Source organism: Phocoena phocoena, chromosome 3 (assembly GCF_963924675.1).
Source record: "Phocoena phocoena chromosome 3, mPhoPho1.1, whole genome shotgun sequence".
NCBI classification, from domain to species: domain Eukaryota; kingdom Metazoa; phylum Chordata; class Mammalia; order Artiodactyla; family Phocoenidae; genus Phocoena; species Phocoena phocoena.
This window is the reverse complement of record NC_089221.1, coordinates 113,613,379-113,633,425: the sequence shown is the minus strand read 5'-3', so window position 1 is coordinate 113,633,425 and position 20,047 is coordinate 113,613,379.

Here is a 20,047-nt window from a genome sequence, read left to right as displayed (position 1 = left end):
TCAGTGTCCTTCACCTGCCTGGGGGACCCCTGACCCTGGAGCCACTCCTGACCTGGACCCTGCCACAGAGCCCTCCGGTGAACCCCAAGTCTCCCTGTGAGCTGCCTGGGGTGCTCCTGCAGTCCCATAAGTCAACACTCTCACTCACCACAGCTCTCCACCCTCTGCTCTCAAGCTTCCCCCACATCCTGCCGCCTTCCTGCCAGCTGCAGACCTACCCTGACCTCATGGAGAAAATACCCAAGTTTTCACTCAACAGTTATTGATTCAATATTCAGAACATGTGCAAGGCAATATCCCCAGCACTGGCTGATATAGCAGCGAACACAACAGACAGAAACCCCTATCCTCTCGGAGCTTACAGCCAAGTGGGGGAAATCAAACAACAGAAAGATAAAATAAGTAGTACAGGAGGACAAGGGCTAAGGGGAAGTGCTAGGGCTGAGGACAGAAATGCATAGACAGGCGCTCCCTTCATACCTGCCACCTGGGTATGCACCTGCATGGTGCCCCGTGGCCTCCTCATGGCCTCCTGCCCCCAAACTCAGCACCTCTCTCCAGCCCGAGGGCAGTCTCACCCCTGGGCTCTGGGTCCCTGCTCTCCCCACTTCTGGGGGGCGGGGAGTATCTCTCTCACCAGCCTTTATCTCTTGGCAACATTTCCAACTCTCCATCTGTCCTGTCTCCTCCCCTTAAACATGCTCAGGTCCTGCTCACTCACAGAGAAACAAGAGGACACAACTCTCCTCAAAGCCCATTTCTCCACCTTCCCTCAGCCTGGTGCCCGCTCTCCTCCCATCAAAGCTAGGGTACTTCAAAGAGTTGCTTGGAATCCCTTGCTGTCCACCTCCACTTTGCTGCAGGCTGGCTCTGTCCCCACCACTGCCCTGACATTGTTCTTGCTAAGGTCACTGACAGCTTCTTGTGGCCACTTCTGACCTCTCAGCAGCATTTGCCCTGAAACGTCCAGCTCCGTTGCAGGAGCACCGTCATGAGAAAGGTGTACCCAGTGATAAAGAGTCCATGCTCTTGAGTCCGGCCGTCTGGAGCCGGCAGTCCTGCCTCTGCCACTTGCTAGCTGCTGCTTTAACATCCTCCTCTGTGGAATGGGGCTAGCACTCTCGCAGGCCTCACCAGGTTGCCATTAGGCTGAAAGTTTGTGTGGGGTACCCAGTGCTTCCTGGTATATAATGAAAATGGCCACCGCTGTAATCTCAAGACCACCAAACTCTGGGCCCCCCAGGACGAAGCTGAGGTTTGCGTGTCAAAGGAGCAGCTCTTTCATCAGTAACAGGGAAACTGGAACATTGCTTACAAGACAGTCATTGGGAAAATGCCAAACCAGGAGATAGAACTGTTCTGGAGAGATTGGAAGGGGTAGGGCTCCAAGCAGGCTGCTGGCCAGGAAGAAGACTAGAGAGTGGGAGAGTCCCCCACTGAGATGGACCAGCTCTGCAGAGCCCCCCTAAGTCACCATCTCCGCGTGCCTTTCCTACTTACCCACCTATGGAGACCCAGTGGCACTTTCCAGTCCTTGCTTGTAGCACTGAACCTGCCCCTTTTTTCTCTTACTGTCACTTAGACTTGTCTTCTCTTCCTCCCTGGCTATACATCCCCAGGGTACAGGTCTCAAGTTTACCTAAAGATACACCATCTGCAGCCCTGCCAGAGCCTGGTGCTCAGGGAAAGCAGGTGCCCGAGGACATTGCTGAACTGACCAGGGGATAGGTGGAGAAGAAGCCCAGATGGAGTAACAGTCAGGGAAGAGGTTTTGTAACTGACAGAGAGGCTGAGCCAGCAACAGACCAAGGGAGATGGGGATGGTGGATGAAAATGAGAAAGTTCTGGTCTTGCACCCAATACCCTCTTTGGGGAGCCATCATACTTGATGTTAAAGGGGCAGAGGAACCCTGCAAAGGGATAGGAGCAGGGAACATGCCCAGGAGGTCATGGCGGACTGCACTGGGAGGCAGCCTCAAGGGAGTGCTGCGGGATGACCCAGAGATTCCAGGGGCAGAGGTAGGAAAGGCACACCGGCCAGGTGCAACGTGGAGTAGAGAGGCTTGGGCATGTGAGTGCATGGGGTGTTCAGAGAACCACAGGGCCTGGAAGGTTGAATGGAGTATGGCAAGGCAGATGAGGCCAGGAGGCCATGAGACTAGAGGCATCAGGCAAAGGGGCCCTGGGGCCAGACCCTGAACATGGTTCCACCTGGAGACCAGGAAGCCACTCAGGAGCTTGAAGCAGGGGAGTGAGTGGCAAGATTTGTGTTTAAGAAAGATGTGCAGGCTGTCAGGTACACAACGGCTTAAGGGACAAGCTTGGAATCTGGAAGACCAGGGAGAAGGCAGTCACACTATCCAGCTCAGAGATTCTGATGAAGACTTGAACTAGGACTGTGGCAATAGGGTGAAGGGATGGGTATGACATTGCAGGCACTGTACAAGGCTTGGTGGTTGACTGAGGCAAGCACATTGGTAGTGAGGGAGAAGGGGAAGTCAGAGGGACCCAACTTCCCGGCACGGGCAATATGGTGGAGGGAGACATGATGACACCATTACATGAAATGGTTCTTCAGGGAGAACCACTGGGCAGCGGAGGCCCCCAAAGAGAAAGGTAAACCTTAACAGTGTCTCAACCTGAAGCCAGGCTGCCTGAAAAGGCCAGGATGATGATGGTGATGATGGTGATGATGATGATAATAGTATCATCAAATATTTTGAGCAATTGCAACCATACTAATGGGCACTTTGTATTGGATTCTGTGGATTGGTTCTCTCAACCTCTGTTCCACTCTCCTTCTAGTTGGGGAGGTTGGAAAGCTAAAAGGTCTCCCACATTCTTGCAGCTAGGGTTGAGGAATTCAACGAGGTTCTGCCACTTGGATGCACTCACACCAGATCTGGAAAGCAGAAGGGAGGTGGAGGCTAGCCTCCCATCACTTTTGGCTGTTTCTATCAGTAAGCGAGGTCCTGGAAAATTGGGGTTTCTTTGTGGCTGATTCCAGCGTTCATTCTGCAGCTTCCTGGTTGTTGAGAGGCTATTGTGGGGGCAGTGGCAGCAGTAGTGGCTTCCTGATTTTGGCTTCCTGGTACCTGGATCCCAGCTATAAGAATGAGTCCTGTGCTCTTAACTCCAGTGTCAGAGGCAGGATAGAAGCAGGTAGCCCTACCCTGGAGGGTCAGTTCTGAATTGTCCCAGGAATCCTTCCAGAGGCCCATCATGACCTGCTCCTCTGGCCCTCCCAACAGTGTTGTAGGACCTCGTTCCCTGTATCAAATCTACTCTTGCTCAAAGTCAGTAACTTGGTTTCTGTTTCCAGTATTGAATCGAGACATATATATATATATATATGCCTGGCAGTCCTCTATGGGCGTTAAACACATTAGCTCATTTAATCCACAAAATAACCTTCCAAGGTTAAGTACGACCTTGGGCAAGTCACTTACCCTCTGTGAACTCGTTTCCCCTACTGCAAACTGGCGTTATAATAGCCCTGCTCCGTTGTGCTAAGCACTACACCTGGGGCTTTTACATGCATTATCCCCTCACAACAGACCTACTATTAGCTCTTTTTTCAAAAGAGGACTAAGTCATAGAGATGTTAAGTCATTCACGGAAGGTCACACAGCTAGTAAGTGGCAGAGCTGGATCTCAGCCCACTGCCAAATGCACCCCCAACCACTATACCACACTGCACTGATGGGAAGCAAATTGTGACACTGTCTCCTGGAGGATGCCACGTGGGCATGTCTTTTCAGAGCTTCCAATGGGCAGGGGGAGGAGCAGACAGAGGAGAGGGGCGGGGATGTCTGCTGGGATGGGCATCCTTTCCAAAGACTGGTGCAAAAGACATGGGGAGGACACTCAGGTGGGTCAATCTAGTTAAAAGTCAAAAATCTAGTCATCTTGCTTAGCGGATGACACAGATGAGAAAATTCCCCCTTTCTTTCTTAAAGAATGGGGAGGATGGTACCTGAAGATTATGGGCAAAGGGGGCTGATGACCAGTCACTCCTTGGCAACTCCACAGCTGAGCTTGTCAGGTCATTTCCTTCCCCACAGAGACCACTTGGATGGTGAAGTGAGAGGAAGAGATTCAAGATATTTGACTTTGAGGGCTACAGAGGCTAACCCTTGGGGCTCAAGTTAAGGCCCTCCCTCTGGTGGGGACAGGGGGACACAGCTTTGCTGGAGAGCCCTTGTTAATCTTTTTCCTCCCCCCAGGGATTTCTCCTAGGCTGCTTAGTCTATGAGTGAAGTTACGTGGCTTGTGTATAAGTTCAACAGCTATAATTTGCAGGGAGTTAATTACCTTCATACTTTGGTCTGGCGGAGTTCCACCTCTATGGTTACCAGCTGAATATAAACAGTTATCGCCTGTCTCTTTTACATAAAATATTCTTGAAAAATACCGCTAGGGCTCTAATCATGGAAATCAAATATATAGAATGTTCAGAGAATCTTTTAAAAATTTTTACATGAAATATCTGTCCACACAAAAATCTACCAAATTGGGTAACCACTTGGCTATAAATAAAAATTCAAGGATTGCTTCAGCTTACTTTTTCAGCCCTAGCCTCCAGTGAGTGCATCAGATCGCCAGGGGCAGGTCTGGCGAGGGTAAGGGTCTGGCTAAGTGACAGGTGGAAGGTGCCCAGAAAATGGTATCTAGCATCTGATGATGTTCACTCCGGGGGTTCCAGAGTGGGGGAGACTGGTTCCCCCCTCAGAGGGACCCTTCAGGTAAGTGACCATGTAATCCTTGTGCTTACTGATTGTGCCTGCCGGGGGCCTTGTGCTGATGCCAGTGTGAATAGATGCAACCATGCTGAATGAATGAATGATGATGAAAGCTAACACGTATGGAAAGTGTAGTGTGTGCCAGTCACTGTATCATGCATTGTACTAGTATTTCCTCATGTAGTCCTCACAATATCACTATGAGGTAGATATAATTATTGCTACACCAAATTTTCAGATGAGTAAACAGGCGCAGAGAGGTCACACAGCTAAAAGAGGGAGAGCCAGGATTTATGCCCAAGCCCATCTGAATCCAAAGCCCCTCCTCTCTCCACCCCCTCCTCGCCTGTCTCCACACAACAGGCCCACAATCATGTATATCACGACTGCCCGGCAAAACTCTAAAGCTTGAACCCAGTGCTGTCTGGCTCCAAAGCCCAGACTTCCCCACCGCATCACGTGGCCTCTTGCTGCAGTCTGTACTATCACAGGGTTTGGGGGGTCTGGGATGTGTCAGGTTTCCACCAGTCCTCTTGTTCTAATCCAAGTCTTGCCAGCTGAAGCCACTTAATCCCAAGGGAAACTTAAACAAATAGCAATTCTGCAACTAAACAGATATCCATCCCAGCAAACACCAAAGTGTAAGAAAAGCTGGCTTTTTAAAATTCAAGTCCTCAGAAACCAAATATGAAGTCACTGTGGCAACCCCTCCAATTCCTCACCCACTGAAGTCACAGTGTTTGAGAGATTCCAGACTGAGCCTGGTCCTCACTGGGGCCATTCTGCCAGGGCAGTGTTCATTCACTCAGTAATTATTTATTAAGCCCTTATTGTGTATCAGACACCGTACCAGGGAAACAAGACAGATCCTGTCCCTGCAGTCACAAAGCTCATAGTCTGGTCCAGCCCAAGCCCAGGGAGGGTTGGTACCAGAAGCTATAAAGCCAGGACTCTGGCATTTCTCCCAGGCTCCAATTCCAAAGGGAACACTGGTTTCCACATGAACTATTCCTCTCATTTTCAGAACATTTGTTCATCATTTAGTTTGTTAGTTCTTATAACTGAAGCTATAATCAGACTTCAAAGATACATTGGTCACATCTCCAATATCCAAAATCGAGGTACAAGGTCTGACCCATATTTAAAACAGAGACAGACTATTTGGAGTGAGGACTAGCCCTCAGAGTCCTGGATGTCATGTTCCCAAGAAACAGGCCACTGCAATGGCTTTAGCTCATCAGTCAGACCCTCAAGATGCCGTCCTCCATCTTCCTCTTGGGGGAAGCCCTTGGAACTTTGTCTGTGGTGCCAGAAATGGCAGCTGCTGCTTAATCAAATGAAATTGCTTCCCCAGATCCATCAAAGCCCCTTTTACATTTTCCGTTCTGGATGGGATCTGCCAGAGGTTAGAAATGACACACACTTGGTGAGTGCTGACCTGAGGTTAGGACACGTGGGCTGTGACTGAGGTTGACACTCGGTCAGAGCACAGAGAGCCAGCTGACGGCGAGCCTCTTCAGGAACAAAGCAGTCAGCCCGCTGGTAGACCAGCATCTTGCTGAGGGCCTGCTGTGTGTTTTAGCCAGTGGATTCCAAGACCAGGAAGCCCAGGTTTCTGCCCCAGGAATAGAGGATGCTGAGGACTACATCAGCCGTGACCAGAAAAGGAGGGAACTTGTCCATCAGAAAAAGAGGAGGCAAGAGGGGCCAGCAGAGCTGGATGGAGTAGCTCTTCTTATAGTGCAACCTTGAGAGGCTAGACAGTGCTCTGAGCCCTTGGACCTGAGCCCCTGACACCTCACCAGGAGGCCTGCTGGGTTCTGGTGGGGAGTTTCCCCCGGGCTGCTAGAGCCCTGGGACCCTGGGTGATGGACCAGGTGATCATCAACATTCTTGTCAGTAAAAGAATACTTATACCAGGCTTCTCTCCCTCCCACTCCCCAACACCCCCTGATCTCTCTCTGGTTCTACCTTTGGTGGTCTCAAAGTTTCCAGAAGCCCCAAATACGTCTGTTCTCCACTCTCCAGTATCTGCATGGGAATTGGCCCCTCCCAATCGGCCCTCATCTACCTTCCCAATTCCCAAGTTCCCGTTTCCCAGGGCCATGTCTAGACCATTTCAGGCACATGTGCATGCGCTCTCTCTCTCTCTCTCTCTCTCTCTCTCTCTCTCACACACACACACACACACACACACACACACACTCACTCCATCATTTCTGGTTTGCCTTCCTCTTCCTCTCAGTACCCTGCAGTTCTCATACCCTGTAGCTTTTCTGTCCCCCAAGACTTGCCCCTCCCCTGTCCTGGTCCCTCTGGCACTGCCCACTAAGCCCTTCACACACCCTCTCCTAGGATGGCCTACATTTAGCAGTAGACATCCGTGTCACACGCCTCCTAGACCTACAGTGCCACAGCACTAATTTGATGAGTGCTTACTACATGCCAAAGGTGTGAACATCTAACAGTGGACCTTTCCAGCACAGGACAAAGATGACCAGGAGAGAAAGCACTCCTGGAGCCACAGACAGCATCTGTTCCTAGCAGCCTAGGCTTAGTACTGAGGCCACAGGGGTGAAGGGCTGGGACTCAGTCTCCCACTCTAACACAATCAGGGCTGGGTGGGTTCCAAGGGTCCCTCATGCTGTCACTCTCAGGTCCCAGGAGTTCTCCACTGGCCCTGAAGAGTTGGGCAGCAGGGTCAGCCAAGGGGGGTTCTTAGTTTAGGTTCTCCCCTCCCGGAGCCTGAGACCAGGACTTGGGTATGAGTGGTTCATTTGGAAGGAATTCCAGGAAGCAGGGATTCCAGGAAGTGAGGGAGCAGGGAGTGTGAGACTGGAGGAGAAGAGGTCATTGCAGTATGTGTTATCAAGGTCACAGACACAGGCAATGGGGGCTCCATTTTGCCAGGGTCTCTGAAAACATGGAGAGTACCCCCAGAACCATCCCCCTGAAAGGCAGAGCTGAGCATTTATCTACCAGCTCCCACCCCCCAATGGCTAGGATTTGCCCCTAGAGGCATAAACTGGCCACCCACCCACCCTTACAGGCTTCTAGGATGTACTGGTATAAGGGCAATGGGAGCTCCCGTAGGCTTGGAGAAGGTTCTGGGGGAGAAATCAGGAGGATACAAGGAACACTTGAGGCCGAGTGAGGCAGGGAACTGCCCAACACAGCTACCGCTGAAATCAGAGGGGGCCAAGGGAGACAGCTGTGACAGACAAGTGTGGGCCTTAGTCACCCTCCACCCTACAGAAGGACCATCCCATGAACATCTGGGTGATGCACCAGGTCCTGTGGTAGGCATCAGGCAAACAACCAAGAACAAGCTTCCCCACTCCTGTGACCTGAGCGAGCCCCTTCTCTGCTCTGGGCCTCAGTTTCTCTGCCTCCCAAAGTGGGATCTGGATGCCTGCCCTGCAGGGTGGCACAAAAATGGCTGCAAGGGTGTTGTGTGACTCTCTAATGCTTTGCACTGGCATCACCACCGGGGGAGGCCATGCCTTCGCCCAGAGCAGGGCAGTCTAATAGTGGAATCGTAGCCACCTTGCAGGTAAGGGAGAGCTTTGGAGCCTTGTCACCTGGACACCCTGGAAGCTCCTCCCTTAGCGTCAGATGATGCTGGGGGCATGGGGCGGGGTGGGTGGTGGGTGGCCGGGTGTGGGCAGTATAATGCTTGTGGCAGCACATGGGTCCTGCAGTCAAGGAGATGGGAGTCAGCCCATCTCTGCCCAGACGCTCAGTAACTTTAGGAAGATCACTGACTCTGTCGATGGGGGGTAGGCTGCACATGGCGCTGGGTTGAAAACTGGAAGAGACAGTGAGTGTGAGGCACCACTACACAAGGCCTGGCACGTAGTAAGCCTGCAGCAAACGCCCTTGTGGGCTACCCCAGCTGAGGGCCATGGAGTGTCTGAATCTGAGGTCCAACAAAACCAGGCTGTTGTCTTTCCTACAAAGCCTCCCACCCTCCTTCACAGGATGGGGGGCAACACAGCCCCCAGCTCGGGTGTTGAGGTGAGGGTGTGGGTGCGCCAGCAGCAGCCCTGGAAATGCTCGAGCTTTACAGTCCCCCAGCAGGCTCTGTGTTCTCCTCCACTAGCTCAGGCCCTCAGCCCTCTCAGAAGCTCAGAGCTTAAGGGCACCAGGTGACTTCATTTTTAAAAAAAAATCTGGGCTTCCCTGGTGGCGCAGTGGTTGAGAGTCTGCCTGCCGATGCAGGGGACATGGGTTTGTGCCCCGGTCCGGGAAGATCCCTCATGCCGTGGAGCGGCTGGGCCCGTGAGCCATGGTCACTGAACCTGCGCATCCGGAGCCAGTGCTCTGCAATGGGAGAGGTCACAACAGTGAGAGGCCCGCGTACTGCAAAAAAAAAAAACAATCTACAAATAAAGGGCTCCTTTGCAAGCAGAGTGTGGTGCATTCTTGGGGGCTCCAAGCAGTTTTACAGACCCAGACGTGGAGCAAAGGCGTTCAAGGACCAGAGAGCAGTTCCCAGGCCCCGGCAGGCTGGCCGGGGCCCAGGGCCAAGGGCAGAGGTGGGGTGGCCCTCCTCTGCTCTTCATCCTCTCCACGGCAGACCCCCGGCTGCCCATATGGGTGAGGAGGAAGGGTGAGAGGTCCCGCCTGATGAGAGTCAGGTCCATATAGCTCTTGTGAGTTAGAGGTCTTACATCCCCAGGACAAATTTCCCTGAAAGTGATTTAACTTGCCATGGGTGTGGAAGGGATATGTGCGAGCCCTGGGTGAGAACACCCCAAATCCCTACCTTCCAGACACTCCCAGAAATGTAGTCCCTCTCTCTGCCTCTCACAGAGCCAATCAGGGGGTTTACAGAGTCAGGAGAACTAACAGGCTGGGCTGAAAATTCATCTAGAAAATTTTCCTTTTTGCAACACACAAGACACCCAAAATTCAAACTACATAAGAATGTGTCAATCACCAAATACACTGAAAATGGGCAGCCTCGGCAAGACCCAAACACTCATAAATGTCACTAGTAGTGACCAGAAACCAAGTTCTGGTAGACTGTTGTTTCAGTGCCTTGGCCCTTCAACATACTGACTTTTGGAGAGTTGACCTGGGGCCCTGCGGGACTGGGCCTGATGCCTGCTGTATGAAGGGGTATTCCCAGAGTCCCACCGTGAATCCCAGTCCTGCTATGTGGCGTTTTTCAGCTCAACCCAGCCACCTGCTGGGGACCTGGGCAAGTGGTGACACAGGGTCACTTTTCCTGGCACTATGGGGATATGTGCTTAAGTGAAATGAAGGAGAAAGGCCTCAAGGGCTCTCCAAACCATTGCAGATAAAAACCGGAGAAACTTTTTTGAGAACCGCAAACTAAAACCACCAAGCTGGGAATTGTCCATATTTCAGAAAGTCTATTTTACCCCAGGGTCCTTTTAAGCCTCCCTAGGCCACTTAAAGAGGGGATTAAATAGGGCAGGAGTGGTTATGACATAATGTGTACCACAGAAAGACAAGTATACACGATTGTACAGTATGACTGTAATTATGTGAAAGTCTGCATGGGCTCAGACTGGACTGGCTCTTGGTAAAGTAGAAGGCTCCATGGTACCCTTTCTTCTCTTCAGTGCTGTTGTACTGTTTTCAGAATAGTATAGCTGTTTCGTTTAGGAAGTTTGCTCTTTTTTATTTATTTTTTTATTTTTATTTTTTCAGAGATGGTAGTTGAAGTGATCTCAAACAGACCCAGGCACCAAATCCAATTTTCCAGCCAACTTAATTATAAGTTCGTGACACCAGCTTTCAAGGCTCTCCATTGCCCACAACCCCTCTTCTTATGCTCTATCATCTGATAGCTACTCCCTGACTCATCACACCCTTTCTGGCCTCCAGGCCTTTACCGCTGTTGTTCTGTCCCTGTGGCCCACCCTTCTGTCACCCCTTCTCTGCCTGTATAAATCCCTCTTACCCTTCAAGGTCCATTTCAAGCCTACCTACTCTACGACAGCTCTCCTGTCCCCTCTCTGAATGGGACTGCCCCATCGTTCCCTCTGAAATGAGAACTCATGTCAGGAGCCCATTTCAAGGATTCCTCCCAGCCCGCTGGCCTTTGCCTCCCTCCACCTCAGGCATCTTGGGGAGCCACCAGACTCCCTGCAGCCCTGCACAGTGCCTGGCACAGAGTGGGTGCTCAGCGAGTGTTTACCTTGATGTTGTCAAAGGACTTGGCACATCAGAATAAAATATATCCCCCCTCCTCCATCTCAGGCCAAGGAGGACCACTCGGGCAAACACACTTGTACCCCATCCAAAGGGATTTCCTCGTTAGTTACTCTTTTCCTCTACATGATAAACAAAGTTAGTCTTTTTGTAATATTTCAAAGCCATTGTTAAAGAACTGCTCCAAGTGTTGTGTCTTCAACGGCACAAATTCTGGAAAAGCTTATAAAATGCTTGTGTTGGTCCAGCTGAAGAAGCAGCAACAAGCACCGTTAGCTTCAGCCTCTGCCTTTTCCCTTTGATGCCAGACCCCCAAGCCACATAAACCGGGGCAAACCCACCCTGCTTCCCAGGCCTGAGACTCTGCCAGCTCTCAGTGGGCGGCATCTCCCTGTGCACAGGGCCCTTTCCTCTGCGTCTCCAGCCCCAAGAGCTCCCGCTGCCTCGATCCCTCCTGCTGCCTCTCTCCCCAGCATCCACATCTGGTTTCCCTTCTGTACAAGTTTCACAATGGACAGATTTTGCACTTGGAGGATTTATGGTTCCTGCCGCCCCTCCATGCTTTTTGATATGATTCCATTATGTGCTTAAAATCTGGGGCGTGCTCTTGGCTCCAGGGAGCTGTTTATGGCAATTCTTTTACAGCCTTAAATCGCTCACTGTTAGGAACCTGTATGTGCTCAGAAGCAATGACTAGTTGCTAAGACAGAAAACTGCAATGTATCTCAGACAGTTGCTTGAAGAGTGTTCTTCACACAAGATTAATTAAGGCTAATGTTCACCTGGCAGGTACATCCTCTGAGCAATGCCTTCGACCTTGTCTGCCCGAGACACTGATTTAGAAGCAAATTAGGAACAACCCCTCCCCGACCCCAGACCCAATCACATCCTTCCTTCTGCTGTGCTCCTTCCTCTGGTCGCTAGAGACCCACTGACAGAGGGTTGGTAGAAATGAAAACACCAACATCACAAACATCTCCCTCTGGATAACAAACAGGATTGACGACCATCTTTTATTCTCCCTCTATGCATTACTTTTTTCAGGAAAAGGCAAAGAATTCCAGGAATAAGTATACAACGTGCTTATCCCCTGTTCTTTGGTCAAGGACATCCCTTGACCAAGATTTCTCTTGCCTCCCACCTCCAGCTCTGTCATCCCTTCTTTACCCAACAGATCTTCCTAAGAGGCAAAACCTAATCATATAGCCCTCCTGCTTGACGTTCTCCAGTGGATCCTTATGATCCAGGTGATGAAGCCCAGACTCCTCAGCACCCCCGCAAGGCCCTGCACAATTTGGCCATGATCTATGTATTCAGTCTTCCAACCCTCCCCCACCGCAGTCCCTGCCCTGCACTCTCCATGCTCCGTTGACTAGCGTGCCCTTGACCTTCCCTGAGCTGTTGCTTAAACTGTTGCCTCCACCTGTAAAGTCCTCCTTGATCATCGCCTGCCTGTACGAAATCTTCCTCCTTCTCCGCGAGAGCCTAAAGGCCCACTCTGCCCTCCAAGAGAGTTCACAATTGTGCCTATCCGTCCCCTCCCCACCCCTACCATGGCAGACCCCAGGGCACTCCATGTCTGTGTGTCTGAAACGACCACTTGAAGGTGAGTGGCCCAAAACCATGCTGCCACCCTCTGGTGCTAGATATAGGGTGACCAGCTAAAATACAGGAATCTCAGTTAGATTTGAATTTCCAATAAACAATGAACACTTTTTTAGTATAAATGTGCCCCCAAATACTGCATGGGCATCCTGTATTTGTGTTTGCTAAAACTGGCAACCCCAGCTGGATGGGAACTCTGGGATACCCTCCACGGAGAAGAGCTCAGGACCAGAGGCCAGCAGCACAGGGAGAGGAAAGCAGTGGTGAGACCTGGGCAAAAGATGAGGGAGTATTTCCCCATTCCCTCCCGCTAGGAGACAGCATATGGCTGTTCTGAGCAGGTCTCTAGAGCTAGACTGCTTGGAGTCAAAGATCAGTTCTGCTACTTGCCAGTTATCTTAGGCAAGTTTCGTACCTTCTCTGTGCCTCGGTTTCCCATCTGTAAAGTGGGTATAACCTACGTGATGTGGTTATTATGAGGATTAAATAAATTAATATTTGTGTAGCATTTAGAACAGTCCTTGACACAGAGTAAATGTTATATAAGCATTTTATATGTATAAAGCAAAAGGAATTAGCCAAGCAAACCCACAGATTGGGGGTGGGCGGGTGAGTCTAGGAGATTTAATAATAATAATAATAAAATAAAACAAGAACAGACAATTACGGAGCACTTGCTGTGCAGCAAAAGGCTACGCCCTGCGCTTGTCCTATGTTAGTTCATTTAACTCTCACCGCAGTCCATTTGGAATATTATTATTACTATCCTCTTTTTAAAGATGAGGAGGCAGAGGCACAGTGGTAGTCTAGGATCCTAAGCCAGAAAGTCTGACTCCAGAGCTCACTAGACTGCAGTTAACTGTGACACACATTAATTTATTCTTCATTCATTCATGCATTGAGCACCTACTGTGTGCCAGGCCCCGAGCTGGTGCTGGGGTACTGGAGTAAACAAGGAAGACACAGAACAGCCACCCTCCCCTTTGGAGCTCATAGACTGATAGGGAAAACCTTGAAGGAGACTTGTAGATGTGAGGAGTTGTACTAAAGAGAAAATGGGGCTATGGAGCATGCTGACAGCCATGGGCTCTCCCAGACTGGGACAGCGGAGGGGCAGGGAGGGGCAGATGTGCCCAGTCAGGGAGGGTGGCCCTGTGAAACGACCTCTTTGCAGATTCGTGAGGTAAAACAGCAACCAGTCTGGCTCAGGGGCAAAGGCAGGAGTCTTTGCGCAGAGCAGACAGCCAGCAAAGGCCTTGAGTTGGGAAGCAGCTTAGAGCTTTCCAGGAACTGAAGAATAGAGGGCGAGGGTGTGGCTGGAGGCCGGCAGGGGCTCGGGGCAGCGCAGGCTTGGGGGCAGCGCCGGGACCCGCGTCAGGAGACAAGGCTTGGCAGGACCTCCACAGAAGCTAAGACCCCGCTGCCAACAGGAAGCAGTGATGAGACAAGGCAGAACGAGGCAGCGGGAGGCCTGCTGGGACAGGTCAGTGAGCCATGCCAAGCGAAGCAGGGACAGCGCTGCAGACGGCGCCTGGGCCCTCAGCGTGGTGCTCATCTGCACCGCCGAGGACTCCACGTACCTCTTCTGCGGTGCCAGCTACTGGGCAGACATGCCCATCGCCCAGCATGGGGGACTGCCAAGTGGAGTTAAGGCTGCCCCAGGCCTCACTGTTTTGAGTCAATGCTCCTGCATGCATTCATAAAGGAATGCACTCCTTTATGATATGAACATTCAAATAAATTGGAAAACAAGGAGAGAAGCTTTTAAACGATGCCCAAAGTCCTACCACCCAAAGAGAAAGACGTTTGTATCTCTTTCTTTGCCATCCTTTATACAGCGGTGGCTGTTTCACATACTTGCAGTCACAGTGTTTACATGACCTTATGTTGTCTCTACTTACTGCATGAGCATTTACTCCATGGAATTCCACAGATTCTGTAATCATGAGTCTTCATACCAGTATAATATTTCATTTAAAGCTTTCATTGTTTACTTAACCAATTCCGCCAGTGTTGGGCATTCAGGTTAACTATTTTTAACAAGGAATATCTTTGCATGTGGCATTGCTCCTTTACCAACTTTTAAAATGGATTTTCTGAAGTGGATTAAAAGGATGAAATACTTTACTTCAAACCTTCTGGCTACATACTATAAATATGGTTCCCCCAAATCTTGTCCCACCAGTAAAGGTTAAGTGGCCTTTTCTCAATTTGCAGCTTTGGATGTTACTACTTAAAATAAATATTTCATTATTGAGCAGGACCAAAACAAAGTTGCCATGATACTACAGGACTAATGTGCTTTTCCTTGATTGTTAATGAGGAGGTACATTTTTTATGAGTTGGTTAATAACTGCTTTTCTTTCTTTTTTCCCCCGAATTGTCCTCTGATGTCCTTTGCTCACTTATACATTAGGGCCTTCTTTGAAAATATCTTTGCTGGCATTCTTAACATAGTAAAGATGCTTGTCTTCAGTGAGGTAGTACTGAACGAATAAGCGCTCATTGTTGGTTTGCCATATTTGCTGCAAGCATTTTCTCCTGTGTGTCGGGGAATCCGCAGCACCCTCAGTTAGCCCTCTGCTGCCACAGGGCTGCCTGGAGCCCAATTCAACACCGCCTGGCTATGCCCTGCACCATTTCCTCTGGGCTTACGTCGTGCAGGTTCCCTAAACATTCCAAGCGTCAAGAACTTGGGGGACCTTAGCCCTACATCCCCTCTACCTCAGAGCAAGGCCCTGGGAAGGGGATCAGTACGCAGGACTGTGCTAAAGAAGAACCAGCAAAGATGAAGCAGCTGACTGCCCCAGGTTCCATAGGTTGGGCTCTCAGAGAGAGGCATGCAGACTTCCAGCAGAGGGGGCGGCTAGAGAGGAAGGGGCACCCACCAGGCTTGCATTCAGCTAGCAGCTCTACTACCCAATAGGAGCAGGTATTTTGAGGTTCCCCACACGGAATGAGTGGTGACAGGACCGAACAGGTCTCTGGAGCCCAGGATCTCACTATGTTCTAAGAAGTTGGGGGCAGGACCAGGCTGACATTCATGCTCTGGAAGGCTTGTGTGAAGCCACCCCATTTCTGGACCTCAGCTTTCTCATCTGTACAATAATGGCTAGATGGGGTGTCAGTCCCTTCCAGTTCTGGAGTCTAGGATGGCCCTGTACTGTCAGGGAAGCATAAAGGGACTCCTCGCTCTGAGAAGTTCAGTCCTGGGAAGAAGTGGGGTGGGGTGGAGAGGAATCCAAATGTCTCCCAGGTCCCAGGGCAGGAAACCAGCCTTGAGCAGTCAAGATGCAAATTCTCAGTAGACCTAGGAGGTGGTGTCCAGATACCTGAGGGGTTTCCTTGAAGCCACGCTCCTGCTCATTCACCTCCTCCTCCTCTCAGCGATCTCTTTTCTAAAGCCAATGCCCTGGGGAAGAACTGGCTTTCCTGGGGGAACATGGCCTTGCCAATGGCCACCCTTACCCATCCCCTACACACACGCACACACACATATACACACACCCATGACCTTGTAGTCTACACAGCCTGAATTCAGCAGTGCTCTCTCACACCCCTGGGCTTTTTCCTGAAACATGCTTTTATAAATTTACTTAAAAGATATGGAATGAGCCCCTACGATGTGCCACACACTGCTGCAGGCACAAAGGACAAGCAAGGCAGACCCAGTACCCGCTTCACAGAACGAGGAGGTCAGAGGATGACCCACAATACACTCCAGAACAAACATGAAAAGAGCACAATGTGAAGTTGTTGTACACACAGTGTAAAAATTAAAATCGGTCAACAGTGCAGAGTGACTGCTGCGGGGGGTCAGGGATGCTAGTGCGATGGGGTCTAAAGAGCGAATATTCAAGCTGATGTTTCAGTAAGGAGAAGAGGGTCACACACCAACATCTGGCTAGGGAAGCAGTTTGGGCAGAGGGGCCAACAAGCAAAAAGATGCTGAGATGGGGACAGGTTGGGCATGTCTGAGGGATAAGACAAGGCAGTGTGGTGGAGCACAGCCACGGGGAGAGTGGTAGATGCTGGTCACGAGGCCCCATAGAGCCCTGCTGGGGACTTGAGTGGGACTCTTGTGTGAGATCAGAAGCCAGAAGGGCTTTGAGCAGGGGCTCCCCCAGAAGATCATTGTGTGAGGAGCAGGGACTGTAAAGGGGCAGGAATGCCCTCCCTCCCATTGTCAACTGGTGAACTCCTCCTCATCCTTCAGATGCCAACCCAATGGGCACTTCCTTGGTCAGATGCCCTGGTGAGTCTCAGAACACCAGCTTCCCTTCATCACTCCTAGCTCTGGGGTAATCTCATGGGTGTCTCTGGTCATTTGATTAACGTCTATCTTCTCCACTAGACTCTGTGCTCCTTTGGGACAGGCACACGTCTGCCTCTGCTCATTGTTAATCCCTAGCACCCTGCACAGAACCTGGCATGCAGTGGGTGCTTAATCAATGTGAACGTGACAAATATGCGAATCCCCAGGGTCTCAGCCCTCAAGGAATGGCTTCCTACTACTTCCTCCCTCCACTGTGCCCCCCACACCTTGCGTCTACCTCTTCCATAGAACCCAGCATGACTGTAAACAGCTTCTGGCACCGTCACACATACACACACGCATACACACTGGATTGTGCTCCAGAGGGCAGGACACATGTGTAGTCCTTCACTATACCCCTGGGATCCACTTGAATCACCTGGTGCCTTTGTACGTGCAAAGAACTACCTCGCCCATGTGAACCTCCACCTACTCAAAAGACTCCCCACTTGAGCTCAGTAGAAAGTCTGTGCCTGAAGTCAGGGTCAAGCCCCGCCTTCCCTCTCCCAGTTGAGCAGCTTCACCCATAGACCCACCAGCAGCAGGGGCCCCCATCCTCTCCTAGACCCACAGCCCCAGAATTGCTCACACAAATGGGGATAAGCTCTGTTTGCAAAGATACAATGGCTGTATTTTGCAAACCAAAGATGAGCATACACAGACTAAGGCTTACAAATGGGGACAAAACACTGGAATGTCTGAGCTCTGGTCTGGCCCAGGAAGTTGGGAAACATTGGTCCCTATTTTTAGGGTCAACTACTTTTTCCTATTACAGCACAGCACCCATGATCCTTAGTGCTGTTAGATCCCACTTAATTAATCAGCATATTCTTGAAACAAGTGTGATAAAAATAACATTGTTAAATATATAGATATGGGGCTTCCCTGGTGGCGCAGTGGTTGAGAATCCGCCTGCTAATGCAGGGGACACGGGTTCGAGCCCTGGTCTGGGAGGATCCCACATGCCGCGGAGCAACTAAGCCCGTGCGCCACAGCTACTGAGCCTGCGCGTCTGGAGCCTGTGCTCCGCAACAAGAGAGGCCGCGATAGTGAGAGGCCCGCGCACCGCGATGAAGAGTGGCCCCCGCTCGCCACAACTAGAGAAAGCCCTCGCACAGAAACGAAGACCCAACACAGCCAAAAATAAATAAATTAAAAAAAAAAAAAAAAAAAAAAAAACATACGCTTTAAAAAAAAAATATATATATATATATAGATATATATTTCACATGCTCTGCAAAAGCTTGGTATTAAAGAAATTCCTGGGCCTTCCCTGGTGGCACGGCGGTTGAGAGTCTGCCCACGTGCCGCAGAGCTACAGAGCCTGCGCACCACAACTACTGAAGCCTGAGTGGCCTAGAGCAACAAGAGAAGCCACTGCAGGGAGAAGCCCGCGCACCTCAACGAAGAGTAGCCCTCGCTACCCAACACAGCCAGAAAAAAAAAAAAAAAAAAAAGAGAGAGAAAGAAAGAAATTCCTTTTGCAGAATAACAAAGTACTATATTTTTTGGAGGGCAGTTTGTTAAAAGCCTTAAAATGCACATGCCCCACAGCCCAGTGATTCTATTTCTGAGACATAATTCAAGTTTTAAAGGGCTACTGCAAAACTAAGCTACAAGAATATTTGTCACACAGCACTGCTTGTAAAACTATATCATTCAAAATAATCCAAATGTCCAGCAGGGAGTAATTACTTAAAGTAATCATGGTGCATCTGTACAATGGAATATACACTGCAACCAAAATACTACTACTAACAGTACTTATTGAGCACTTACTCTGTGCCACAGACCACCTTAAGAGCTTTATATGCACCACCTTATTTAACTCTCACGATGCTGTAGGTACAATTACCATTCCCATCTCACAGATGAGAAAATCAATACCTAAAAGGATTAGGTTACAAGCCAAGGTCACACAGCTAGGATTCACACCCAAGGCAGTCTGACTCTAGACACCAAGCTCTTAGCCATTATACTATAATGGCCTCAAACAATATCATTAAAAGAGATATTGTAGAAGCACAACCAGTCACATGGAACAGTGCTGTTGATATAGCGATCGGTAAAACAAGCCAGTTGTTAAACGGGACATGCATGCTGATCCCATTCGTGCACTTGCATGTAAACAAAGACAGAAGGGTTTGCAAAGATAACACTGTAGCATCTTGGTGTAGATTGCTGAGTGGGTGGAATTGTGTGTGTATTTTTTATATTTTCTTCTGCTGTGTTTTCTGTAACAAACATGCTAATTTTGTATTAAGAAAAAATAATTTTAAACTTTAAAAAGTTAACGTAAACGCCAAAATCACTCCCTTGCACTTACCCTCTGCATAAACCCAAGTGTCCATCTGTTGGCCTTGCTTTAAGTATGGTTACAACTGCTTGCACAGGACTCAGGACATGGCCTGAAGCCAATTCACGGGCTCTGCTGGCTCTTCAAGGCTCAGCTTCCCCTCAAGGCAGCCAAGGCTCTCCAAGTAGGAAGAGACAGCAGAGATTCTTCCCACTCTAACCCTCAGCAGCCTGCCCATCCCATCACCCCAGGATCCTCTCTGGCACTTGAGCTCCCAGGGGGCCGCTGGGCTGACAGCACAGAGCTGTGTGAGCTGGCAGAACCTGGCAGCTTCTGCCCTGGCTCAAGGTCTGGTCTGGAAGCCAAGCCCAGGGACCCTCGGAGTCTGACACACTCCATCTCCTGTTGCTGGGTCTTTCAAGGAAGTGCTTCACCAAAAGGGCACACATGCCTGAAGGAAGTCAGATGGCCCAGGGACAGGAGCCCCAGTTCTGCAGCCACACGACCAGGGCCCCTCCTGGCCCAGTCACCTGCGTCCTGGCTATGTGATCTTGGGAAAGTTATTTCTTCTCTCTGAGCCTGTTCCAGTGCCCATCAAGTAAAGAAATTAAAATACCAACTTGGAAAGGGACTTGTCAAAAACTATATATATATATAAACATATATATATCATATATAATAGATATATATACATATATATATAAACATATATATATCATATATAATAGATATATATAAAATAATGATGCCAATAAGTAATATTTCCAGGGCACCAACAGCTAGTCAGGCACTCAAACACTTTCTAGGTATGCTCTTATGGAATTCTCACAGCAGCACTGTGACTACTCACACTTCATGGATGACGAAACCAAGGTGTAGAGCAGCTAAGTCACTTGCACTGGT